Raw genomic sequence first — 13,651 nt, 5'->3', positions numbered from 1 at the left:
GGGCTTAAGTATATCCTCAATAATCTAACCTTCGTACGAATCTCTTTGTATGTAGAATCGTAAGACGGAAGGAAAGCTTTTAGTCAACGTCGTTAAGGAGATACAAAGGTATGTAAGGCAATTCCCTTTTTCTTTCAAGGCATGATTTCTATGTTTTACCATAATCTTCTTACTCCTAGAGATGTCAGAAGCTTATAGTCTTTAAAGAATCTCACGATGACTTCAATCCTCGAGATCTTCAAGCTTAAGGTTCTAGATGATTTCGTGACGTGACTGAGTTAGCTATAAAGCATATGGCCTCAGCTTATGTCTGAGCTATATAACATATGGCCCCAGTTCATGTCATGGATCATTCGAGGTGAGACCTAATATTGATAATGATGTCATAATGTACTCGAAGGTTTACGACCTGACGTCACTCCGAGGGAGCGCACTTTTATTCGGGCTCTCATGCATGCTACGTATATTATATGTATGTATGATATGTATATATGTATATAGGGGACATGGGGAAAGGTGAGGCGCTATAGCCGCATAGCCACCTGATCAGCTGGCATATTATGATATCATCCCGGACGCGGGATGCCCGGACGCGGGATGCCCGGACGCGGGCTATATGGGTGATGGATCGGGCCGTATGTTCCACGACAATATATTGATATATGACGATATATGGATCGGGCTGCACGTTCAGCAGCAATACATGATACGATATTTACGCGTATGCATGCATGGTTCCGCACAGTCGCCAGTTATCTTCTTATCTTTACTGTATCTTCTTGTTCTATTGTTACTTTATGATGCATGTCTTACATACTCAGTACATTGTTCGTACTGACATCCTTCTTCTTTTTGGATGCCGTGCTCATACCCACGGAGTGAGACGGGGGGACGACCCGGCTTCTCAGAGTCAAACCGCTCGTGCAGGAGCACTTCCATAGATCGGAGGTGCAGTCTCTGATATATTCTTTTGTGTACATACTTGGGCATGGCGGGGTCTTGTCCCGTTATTATGATTCCAGTATTTCCGTTAGAGGCTCATAGATACTCGTATGTGGGTAGCAGATGTGATGTGACCCTCGATGTATATTTTGTACATTATTCTTTTGCTGTCGCGAGGGCTTATATATGTAGATATGTGTACATGTTTTATGGAGCATATATGTGTACAGGCTAAGACGATAGTAGCATGATGTGTGGTGCTCGGTAATCAGCTCCGAGTGCCCGTCATGGCCCACTAAGCTGGTCGTGACAAAAGTGGTATCGTAAACAGTTGCGTCCTAGGGTGTGTCTACGAGCCGTTTCTGGTAGAGTTATTTATGGGTGTGAAGCGCGCCACACTTATAAATGAGAGAGTCAAGGGGCATTTAGGAATAATGACCGTCTTTCTTTCCATAGATTGTGCGATAGAGCCATAATGTAAGGTTTCCCTTATTCTAACTGTGTGTTATGATTTCAGCGATGCCGACAAGAAAGAATAAAATCCGCACAATATTAAATGCTACCGGGGAAGGCACCAGCCGAGAACCTCCAGCTGAGTTGGGACATGGCGAGGCTCAGAGTGCTACTCCCTCGCATGCCACTCCCACTCCTATCCCTCCAGCGGCAGAGGAGCATGAGAGGGCTCCAGCTTCTCCCCCTATTGCTCCAGACCAGGACTTACGGGATGTCGTTCAGTTGCTGACTCAGTTAGTTACCGCGCAGGCCCAGCGGCAGAGTGCGGGTTCAAATGATAGGGCGACCAGTGCCCGGGCCCGTGATTTTATGAGTTTAAATCCTCCAGAATTTTTCGGGTCGAAACCGGATAAAGACCCGCAGGGCTTTATTGACGAGGTATTAAGGACGTTGAGAATTATTCACGCTTCTGATACCGAGTCCGAGGAGTTGGCTTTGTATAGACTCCGGGACGTAGCTGTTTTATGGTATAATAACTGAGTATCTTCAAGAGGGGAAAATGCACCTCCCCCAAAATGGCAAGAGTTTGTGGATGCTTTTATTCGGCATTATTTTCCACCTGAGGTCCGTCGGGCTCGCGCAGATAGATTCCTGAATCTTAAGCAAGGAAATATGAGTGCCCGGGAATATAGTCTCCGATTCAATTCATTGGCTAGATACGCTCCAGCCATGGTAGCAGATATGGGAGATCGGGTACACCGATTTGTGAGAGGCTTAGGTCCACACTTATTTAAACATTGTTTGACAGCCTCGCTACTGGAAGGAATGGATATCTCGCGTATTCAAGTGCATGCTCAAAATACGGGGAGCAACAACAAACCCGCGACAGGAGAGAGAGATACAGACAGGGGACACGGTAAGAGGACTAGATCAGCGGGTGCTAGCGAGAGTACGAGATGAGGCCGGGCGAAGATCTCCGGATATTCGAGCCGGCCGCTTCTAGTGCACCTCCTCGGTTTGCGGGCCAAAAGTTTGATCGTCCTATTTATTCTGGGCCGAGTCAGGGTTCGGGAGCTTTAGGTTCCCAATATCGTGGTGAATCTAGCCAGAGAAGACCGCCGGTACCACGGTGCAGTCAATGTGGTAAGTTACATTCGGGTCCGTGTCGCCGAGGCTCGGATGCTTGCTATGCCTGTGGTCAAGTTGGCCACATGATGCGTGATTGTCCATTGAGAAGCGGTCGAGATGAGGTCCGGCCTACAGGATAACTTGTCATATATTACTCCTTACATTGCCGGTCGTATCAGGATAACACCCGAGCCAATCAAACCTTTTGACGTGTCCACTCCAGTTGGCGACCCAGTACTAGCCAGGCAAGTCTATAGGGGCTGCATAGTTGTAGTGTGTGGCCGACACACCGTAGCTGATTTGATTAAATTGGAAATGCTGGATTTCGACGTTATTATGGGCATGGACTGGTTAGCTTCTTGCTATGCAAATGTAGATTGTAGGGCCAAGGTGGTCCGGTTCCAGTTTCCCGGAGGACCAGTTTTAGAGTGGAAGGGTAACACTGCATCTCCAAGAGGCAGGTTTATTTCCTACCTCAAGGCAAGGAAGATGATTGCCAAGGGCTACATTTATCATTTAGTTCGAGTTCATAACACGGAAGCAAGGCCGCCGACTCTTCAATCCGTTCCGGTAGTGAATGAGTTTTCAGATGTATTTCCGGACGAGCTTCCAGGTCTTCCACCAGAACGGGAGATTGAATTCACTATCGATGTGTTGTCGGATACTGAGCCACTATCTATTCCTCCCTACAGAATGGCTCCTGCAGAACTGAAAGAATTAAAGGCACAGTTGAAAGATTTACTTGAGAAGGGGTTTATTAGGCCCAGTTCATCGTCATGGGGAGCACCTGTCTTATTCGTAAGAAAGAAAGATGGGTCCCTGCGGATATGTATCGATTATAGGCAGTTGAACAGGGTGACAATAAAGAATAAATATCCACTTCCGAGGATCGATGATTTATTTGATCAACTGCAAGGAGCCAAGTGGTTTTCCAAGATAGATCTGAGGTCAGGATACCATCAAGTGAGAGTCAAAGAAGAAGATGTTCCGAAGACGGCTTTTAGGACCAGATATGGTCATTATGAATTTCGGGTGATGTCTTTTTGATTGACTAACGCTCCAGCGGTGTTCATGAACCTGATGAATGATGTGTTTAGGTCATTCCTAGATTTATTTATAATTGTATTCATCGATGATATCCTGGTATACTCTAAATCAGAGGGAGAACATGCAGAACATTTGTGTACTGTCCTTGGAATTCTTCGAGCTCACAAATTATATGCTAAATTTTCAAAATGTGAATTCTGGTTGAACTCAATAACTTTTCTGGGCCACATCATCTCAGCTGATGGTATTCGGGTTGACACCTAAAAGATCGAGGCTGTGAAGACTTGGCCAAGGCCTACAACGCCCACAGAAGTCCGTAGATTTCTGGGACTTGCAGGGTATCACAGGAGATTTGTGGAAGGATTTTCCTCTATTTCGGCACCATTGACGAAGCTAACACAGAAAGCTGCTAAATTTCAGTGGACAGACGCTTGTGAGTGGAGTTTTCAAGAGCTGAAAGACAGGTTGACCTCGGCCCCGACCCGACACTTCCGGATGATCGAAGGTTATGTGGTGTATTGTGATGCCTCGGGTGTCGGGTTAGGCTGTGTATTGATGCATCACGGCAAGGCCATTGCCTATGCTTCTAGGCAGCTGCGAAAACATGAAAAGAATTATCCGACCCATGACCTGGAGTTAGCGGCAGTCATTCACGCCCTAAAAATATGGAGGCACTATTTGTATGGTGTCCATGTGTACATCTACACATATCACAGAAGTCTTCAGTATATTTTCAAGCAAAAGGAATTAAATATGCGTCAGAGGCGATGGTTAGAGCTATTGAAGGATTATGACGTAAATATTCTATACCATCCTGGTAAAGCAAATGTGGTGGCTGACGCTCTTAGCCATAAGTCCATGGGTAGTCGAAGTGACGTTCCGCCAGAAAGGAAGGAATTAGCTCGTGAGCTCCACCAACTGGCTAGCTTAGGAGTTCGTTTAATAGATTCGGGCAACTAAGCGGGTCGTGACATGGAACTTTTAAAGCAAATCGATAGTAGTTGACAAACTAGAAGGACGGTGTCAGATTTCGAATGCAAGAAGACAAGATTCAAAGGTTCCTAGGAATTGAAAGGACTAATCACTTTTGATGACAAATACCCACGCAATGGTAAAGGAATAAAGGGAGGAGTTTGACTATCGTTGATCCATGAATTTCAAACTAGTATCATGGAATGTTAGGGGATTGAACAAAAAGGTTAAAAGAACAATGGTGAAAAGTTTAGTACTAGACCGGAATGTAGATATCATTTGTATCCAGGAAACTAAACTATAGGGGAATTTTATAGAGGTGGTTAAGAAGATATGGGGTGGAAGGTGGATGAGGTTTTCTTGGTTGGAGGCTAGTGGTACAAGAGGGGGTATTTTGTTGGTGTGGGATAGTAGGGTTTGGAAAGGGCAAGTGCTTGAAATTGGTGCCTATACTTTGACTTGTAAATTTGAGGCACAATTGCAGGATTTCTCTTGTCATATTACTGGGGTATATGCACCTAACTCCTACTTAGAAAGGAGGATAGTGTGGGATGAGATTGGGTCTGGAAGGGGACTGATGGAAGGGCCATGGGCTGTTTGCGGTGACTTTAATGTTACTAGGTTTAGCTCAGAAAAGAGAAATTGTAATACAAGAATAAGGGGTATGGTGGAATTAGAAGATATGAACCTAATTGATACCCAACTTGAGGGTGAAAATTTCACTTGGTTCAAAAGGGATAATCATGAGATAGCTTCAAGATTTGACAGGATCTTTATTTCTAAAGAATGGGATAACAGCTTCAATAATATCAAATTATCCCTTCTCTATAGGCTAATTGCTGATCACATTCCAAAAGGCATTACAACGTGGTGACTCGGTTCGTAACAAAAATTATTTCAAGTTTGAAAATTGGTGGTTAGGATTGGAAGGTTTTACTGATAGAGTTAGTGTTTGGTGGAGTTCTTTTAATTTTATTAGAAGACCTGACTACATTCTTGCTTGCAAACTGAAAGCTCTTAAAAAAAACTAAAGGAATGGAGCAAGAGTGAGCAAGGAAACTTGAATTCTCAAAGAAAGAAACTGTTGGGCCAGATGGCAGAGCTGGATTTAGTACTTGGTGACAGACCTTTAACTAAGGAGGAAATAGCAAAGAAGACTGCAATTTATATTATGAGGAACTTGTCAAGAATGAAGAGATTTCATGGACACAGAAGGCTAGGACCATATGGCTAAAAGAAGGTGATAAGAACACTAAGTTCTTTCACAAAATGGCTAGTGCTCACAAGCGGTACAACAACATTGATCAATTGCTAGTTCAAGGAGAGCTAACAGAGGATCCTGTCATAATCAAAGGGGAAATATTTGACTTTTATCAGCAGCTTTATACAGAAACTGAAGAATGGAGGCCTTCTTGTCATTTTGAAAGATGCCCTATCATCTCAGAGGAAGAGAGGGATCTTTTACAAGGCAAGTTTGAGGAACAAGAAGTACTAAAATGTTTGAAGTTGTGCGCGTACCGATAAAGCCCCTAGACCAGATAGTTTCACCATGGGCTTCTTCATCAAATGCTGGGAAGTGGTGAAACATGATATAATGAATGCTATGCAGAATTTCCATGATCAAGAATTCTCTGAAAGAAGCTTCAATGCTACTTTCATTGCATTGATTCCTAAGAAGAAAGGGGCAAAGGAACCGAGGGATTTCGTGGGCCTATCGGTTTGATAGGCGGTTTCTACAAGCTAATTTCCAAAGTGTTGACGAGAAAGATTGAAAGGGGTGATGACAAAGCCGATATATTCTCAACAAATGGCGGTATAAAAGGAAGACAAATCATGGATCTTGTCTAGTGGCAAATGAAGCGGTGGATTCTAGACTTAAGTAACAAAAACCTCGAATTCTATGTAAGTTAGACATTGAGAAAGCATATGATCATGTTAATTGGGTTTTTCTGCTAAAATTATTAGAACTGATGGGTTTCAGACATAAATGGATTCAGTGGATCAAGCATTGCATCACAACTGTCAATTTCTCAATTCTTATTAATGGTTCTCCTGTTGGTTTTTTCGGATCACAAAGAGGTCTCAGGCAAGAAAATCCTCTGTAAGGCCTCAATAATATGATAAAAACAGCTAGCTTAAATGGGTGGATTCAAGGTTTTGAAGTGGCTACAGCTGATAGGGGCAGCATGGAAGTGAACATCTCTAGTAAGCTGATGTCACACTCATTTTTTGTGATGCACAAGAAGATCAGTTAAGATACTTGATGGTGATCTTAGTCTTATTTGAAGGTGTTTCTGGTTTACACATTAACTGGAGGAAAAGCCTTTTATTCCCCATCAATGAGGTCACAGAGATGGCATAACTAAATGCAATTCTAGGTGGAGAATTTTTGCGCTTTACAAACTACTTATCTAGGAATGCCACTGGGAGCAAAATCTAAATCCATAGGAATATGGGACAGTGTTATTGAAAAATGTGAAAAGAAATTGGCCAGATGGAACACTCAATACTTATCTTTGGAATATAGGTTGATACTCATTCACTCAGTCTTAGATGTTCTTCCTACATAGATGATGCCTTTGCTTCCAATCCCAGCAAGGGGTCATTAAAAGGCTGGACAGAATAAGGAGAGCATTCCTATGCAAGGTAACAAAGAAAAGAAAGGGTATCATCTATTCAAATTGGAAGCTCTTACTTTTGGAAAGAAATATGGAGGTCTGGGAATCAGGAATTTGAAGATTCACAATAAAGCATTGAAGATGAAATGGTTGTGGAGACTTGCCAATGAGAATCAGACTCTATGGGGTACAGTTATAAATGCAAAATATGAGAAGGAAGACAAATGAATGATCAAGAAGGTTGATACACCATATGGTGTTAGTTTATGAAGGTATATTAGGGCCTTTTGGAGTGAACTGAAAAGCAAAACAAAGATCAAAGTCTTGGATGGTAACAAAACTAGCTTCAGAGAGGACAACTGGCATGAAATAGGGATTCTTAAAGTACACTTCCCCGACATATTCAATCGTGTGCTTCACCAACAGAATACTATAGCAGAAACGTGGACACCTCAAGGTTGGGATATAAGTTTCAGAAGATTGCTCAATGATTGGGAGATAGTTACACCTCGTGTTTTCGTGCGTTATCGTATTGTAAGGTGGATAACATGCTAAGAGGGTAATTGTTTGAGGTATTTTAATAGTATGATAGTCGTATGTTAATTTTTGAAGTCAAACGACTTGTGATACAAAAGTCAACAAAGGTCGTCGCAAGTTACGTTTGTAAATTTCACTGAAATTTGGGTCAGTTGTCGAAGAGCTTTTCTCTCAATCTACTTGGAGTTACGGGGTAATCCACCTATCAAATTGAAGGTATATGAGTCTAGTTTCCATAGCATTTAACCATTTGTCGATATAACATCGGAGTAGAGAGATATTTGCATTTCTGTCCAAGGACGCAAACTGCCACGGGAACAGTGTGCTAGGTTAGTGGCTTTATTTTGCCGAAGTATAAATAGATGGCTTGGGACGAATTTTTCTCCATTTATTCACCTTGAACGACTATAGAAACCCTAGGAAAATCTCTCTAATCATATTCGATCAATTATAAACACACCTAAGGGCAAATCAAACAACCTCAACGTGGAGAACAACATGGCAACTTCGAAATTGTGATTTTTTCACTATTTCACCTTTCGGAGGAAAATCTTGCTTTGAATTAACTTGGGGTTTGAAGTGATTTTCATGATCTAAGGTATATTTTAACCTCCTTTTGATTTCTTTGAACTTCTACAAGTACTTAATCCTAAGAATTGGTTGAAAATTTCATAAGATAGGTTCTTGCCATTCCTTAAGAAGCTCTTGTGAACATAGTTTGATTGTTGAGCTATTTTGTATGGTTTTGGTATGTTGTTTGAATCTGTGGGAATATGGATAGGATTTTATTTATAAGAAGGAGTAGGAAAGTAGAATTTGGTAGCGTTTTGCGAGAAAATTGAGCTACAAAAGAGCCTACGAACTTATGCTCGTGAGTTGCTCGCTTAAATGTCTAAATGAAGAATTTCATGAGCTATGAACTTGATTTTGATCTTGAATAGTTCATTTTGTGTAGGAATTCGTTAATAAGGTATTCAAGGACCCGAAAGACGCGTATAACTCCATCAACGAGGTATGTAGGGCTTTCTCTATATCTTTCAAAGATGACTAGAACTCAAATGAACGTTTATTGAATTGTTTCATCAAATTCAAATTGCTCCACTTCAAATTGATAAATATGATTAAATCAAAGAAGATTTAAGTATTTTCATCTTCCCTTGTTCGTCGCTCAAGAGAACTAGGATTCTTTTATTCGTTCTTTCTCCGACGTTCATATTGATCATGGCTACTGCTAGCTTGAACATGGTGTCTACTTCAAACAAATCCCTAAAATGTAACTTTCATGTTTCTTGTGCTAGTTGTCTCATAATTGGAAACCAAAGAATGTATCAACAATAACGATAGTCGGAGGATAACGACAATAGGTCACTCAGACTCTTTTTAGGATATCTCTTTTGAGGTCAGTCTTGCATTGCACTTATATATGTATTTTATTTTCATTACCGACCCGCGCTATAGTCGTCCGGGTAGGCATTTATATGTGCACCTAGACATGTTTCTTTCTTTATCGAGCCGTGTTGTAGGCAGCCGGGTAGGCATGTAGCTATGCATCGCCACTGATCAGTTGGGCAGAAAGGATGTTATGATGATGAGCTCACCCTACAGAGGGATTTATTATTATTATATGATATGGTATATTCTTCCATAGTGAGGAATGATTTTACGAGCATTCATTTACATTTATGTTATGGTTATGGTTGCCCTCAGTGTCCTTAAATAGAGTTTCAAGTTGTTTCTAAATCCCTTCTCACATTATTTACATTATTTGTGCTTGCGCATATCGCCCTACATATTCAGTATATATTTTGTACTGACGCCCTTTTGTGCACTGTGTTCATGCCCACAGGTACTGATAGACAGGCCGGTGCGCCTCTACAGTAGGATACCCAGATCAGGGATTGAGTGTCGCACTCCACTTCTTCAGGGTTGCTGGTTCTGAGTCCATAGGTACATATGCATACGTATATGTATAGTTTTTGGATATGTCGGGGCCCTATCCCGACCTGTTGATATTGTGTTACTCTTTTAGAGGCTTGCAGACCAGTTGTCAGTGTATATATGTTTTGATTGTCCTTGTTAACCCCCTGTGCAGTTGGCATGATCGTGATATAGCCTTGTTGGCCTTAGCTATATATATATATAGGTCGTTGTTGGGTTCTTCTGCGTGCAGGTTGATACATTTGGTTCTTTTTAGTGTCATATAGCGGCCTTATCGGCCCATTATTCGTATTACATGTCACAGATGCCATAGTTTGTTCACTCGGGCCTTCGGGTGTCGAGTGTCGGCCACACCTCCTAAGGTTGGGGTGTGACAAACTTGGTATCAGAGCAGGTCTATCCTAGGGAGTCTGCAAGCCGTATCTAGTAGAGTCTTGGTTATGGGTGTGTTGTGCACTACACTTATAAATAGGTGGCTACAAGATATTTAGGAAAGTTCCTTTTGGCTACAAGATATTTAGGAAAAGTTCCTTTCTTCTTGCTCTAGATTGTGTGATAGAGCTGATTCGTAAGTGTTCACTTCTAACCTTTATTTTGTTTATATTCTCAGCAATGCCTAACACTACTAGACGATAGGCGGCTATGCAATTTATACAAAGATTGTATGACAAGGCGGGAGGAGGCATCAATCAGGCACCGCCCGCTAATTTGGATTAGCAGGAGCCTCAGAACGAGGCTGATTCTCGGGCTTCTAGAGCAATACCTCCACCCTCTCTTGGGGGACAGAGGAGAGCCGATGTACCTCTGGTTCCTCCTCCAGTTGCACCTGATCAAGATTTGGATATGCGGAACACAGTGCAGTTATTCACTAGAATTGTGGCCTCTCAAGCCCAACGTCAGGCTCCAAATACGGGTGACAAAGCAGTGAGTGCAAGGGCACGAGATTTCATTAACTTGGCACCTCTAGAATTTACGGGGATGAACTCGAATGCTGATCCACAGGATTTCCTAGATAGTATGCAGCGGACTCTGAAGCTTATGCATGCTACTGATACTGAGTCGGTAGAGCTTACTTCTTATAGGCTGCGAGATGTTGCTATAGATTGGTACGAGACCTGGGAGCAGTCCCGAGGACCCCGTGCTCCACCGGCAACATGGAGAGAATTTTCTGAGGCATTTATGCAGCAGTATCTACCTATTGAGATTCGTCGTGCACGGCAGGATCGGTTTCTACATTTAGAGCAAGGTAATATGAGTGTTAGGGAGTATAGCATGCAGTTCAACTCTATGGCCAGATATGCTCCTACTATGGCAGCTGATATGACCGATCGAGTGTACCGGTTCGTGGGTGGTTTAGGACCACATTTAATTAATGACTGTACCACAGCTGCTCTGAATCCAGGAATGGATATTGCTTGCATACAAGCCTATGCACAGAACTTAGAGGATCGTAAGAGGCAGCAGTGGGTTGATCGAGAACGGGATAGAGGTCAGCATAAGAGAGCCCGATCTGCGGGTGATTCGGGGGATTTTAGAAGTAGAGTCAGGCCATAGCTTTCTAGACGCTCATCTTATCCAGCAGCCAGTGTGCCACCATAGTTTCAGGGTCAGCGACGTGATTGGACCACTTATTCTGGTCAGGTTCAGAGTTCGTGGACATCAGGCCCATAGTTTAGAGGCGAGTTTAGCCAGGTCAGGCCTTCAGTGCCCCGTTGTGATCGATGTGGTAGGGATCATTTTGGGATGTGTCATCAGGGCGCTGATGTATGTTATGCGTGTGGACAGCCGGGTCATAATATGAGATATTGTCCGAGGAGAGGCGGAGGTGGTATGGCTCAGCCGACAGCATCTGCAGTGGCTTCTTCTTCTTCAGTGTGCCCTTAGGGACAGAGCATGCAGACATCAACTGGTAGGGGTAGAGGCAGAGGAGGAGCGTCTAGTTCAGGCGGTCAGCAAAATCGTATATATGCATTATCGAGCCGTCAGGACTTAGAGTCATCTTCGAATGTGGTTATAGGTATATTATCCGTCTTTTCCACTGATATGTATGCCTTGATAGATCCCGGTTCTACATTGTCATATATTTCTCCCTTCGTTGCTGGCAAGTGTAATAAAGGGCCTGAATTATTGCGTAAGCCATTTGAGGTATCTACGCCCGTGGGTGAGCCTGTGATAGTTAGACGGGTATATCGAGATTGTGATGTGATGATTCATGACCGCCATACGTTAGTTGATTTGCATGAACTGGAGATGGTTGATTTTGATATTATTATGGGTATGGATTGGCTGGCTTCTTGTCATGCTAATGTAGATTGCTGGACGAAGATTGTTCGTTTTAATTTTCTAGGCGAGCCTATTATTGAGTGGAAGGGCAATGTTGCAGCGCCAAAAGGTAAGTTTATTTCTTACCTTAAGGCTCGAAAGATGATTGCGAAAGGATATATTTACCATCTGGTGCGAGTGCAGGATGTGGAGGCGGAACCTCCAACTCTTCAGTCGGTTCCCGTTGTTAATGAATTCCCCGATGTATTTCCTGCTGAACTTCCTGGCCTTCCTCCCGAAGGGGAAATTGACTTTGCTATTGATGTACTTCCAGATACTCAGCCTATATCTATGCCTCCGTATAGAATGGCTCCTGCTAAATTAAAGGAATTGAAAGCTCAGTTGAAGAATCTTTTGGATAAAGGTTTTATCAGACCCAGTACTTCTCCGTGCGGTGCACCAGTGCTGTTTATTGGTAAGAAAGACAGTTCGTTAAGAATGTGTATTGATTACCGTCAGCTCAACAAGGTGACTATTAAGAACAAGTATCCCCTTCCCAGAATAGATGATTTATTTGATCAGCTACAAGGTGCGAAGTACTTTTCCAAGATCGATCTTCGGTCTGGATATCATCAGTTGGGAGTCAAAGAGCAAGATATCCAGAAGACGGCTTTCCGAACCAAATATGGCCATTATGAATTTCTTGTCATGTCCTTCGGTCTCACTAATGCACCAGCGGTTTTTATGGATTTAATGAATCAGGTCTTCAAGCCATTTCTTGACATCTTCGTGATTGTGTTCATTGATGATATTCTGCAAGATCGTAAGTTGTATGCTAAATTCTCTAAATGCGAGTTCTGGTTGAATTCAGTGGCGTTTCTTGGACATATCTTCTCAGATGAGGGCATCAAGGTGGATGGTCAGAAGATCGAGGCAGTAAAGAATTGGCCGAGGCCCACAACTCTTATGGAAGTTCGTAGTTTCTTGGGCTTAACCGGCTATTACCGGAGGTTTATGGAGAATTTCTCTTCTATTGCCGCTCCTTTGACAAAATTGACACATAAAGCAGCTAAGTTTCAATGGTTTGATGCTTATGAAAGGAGCTTTCAGGAATTGAAGAATCGATTAACATCAGCGCCTGTCTGGCACTTCCTGAGGGACCTGAAGGTTATGCGGTGTACTGTGATGCGTCAAGGGTTGGATTGGGGTGTGTTTTGATGCAACACGGTAAGGTTATTGCATATGCTTCAAGGAAATTGAGGAAGCATGAGCAGAATTACCCGACAGAGATGGACAGGGTAACTGAATTTTACAGCATACTTGCACAATTCAGTGGTGTACATGCAGGTGAAGATGTATTGAGGTGGCAAGATAACAACAGTGGTGATTCCAAGGTGTATGCAGCATATAGGTTGATGAATCGGTCTAATCAACAGATTGATAATTGGCCTTGGAAACATATTTGGAGAACTAATATCCCACACAAAGTAGCTTATTTTGTGTGGCTCTTGGCAAAGGAAGTTGTCCTCACCAAGGAAAATTTAATGAAAAGAAAAATAACATTGTGTCCCAAATGTTTTTTGTGTGGAGAAAAAGCGAGAGACGAGTTAACCATTTATTCCTACATTGCGAAGTGGTGAGCAGTTTGTGGAGAATTTTCTTTAACCTTAGTGGCATATCCTAGATCATCCCCGGAAAGATTACAGAAGCTTTACGAGTTGGGAGGAAGGGGTCTATGGCAAAGAACAGTAGAT

The sequence above is a fragment of the Lycium ferocissimum genome, chromosome 9 (genome assembly GCF_029784015.1).
Source record: "Lycium ferocissimum isolate CSIRO_LF1 chromosome 9, AGI_CSIRO_Lferr_CH_V1, whole genome shotgun sequence".
Classification (NCBI taxonomy): domain Eukaryota; kingdom Viridiplantae; phylum Streptophyta; class Magnoliopsida; order Solanales; family Solanaceae; genus Lycium; species Lycium ferocissimum.
This window is presented reverse-complemented; position numbering follows the sequence as displayed.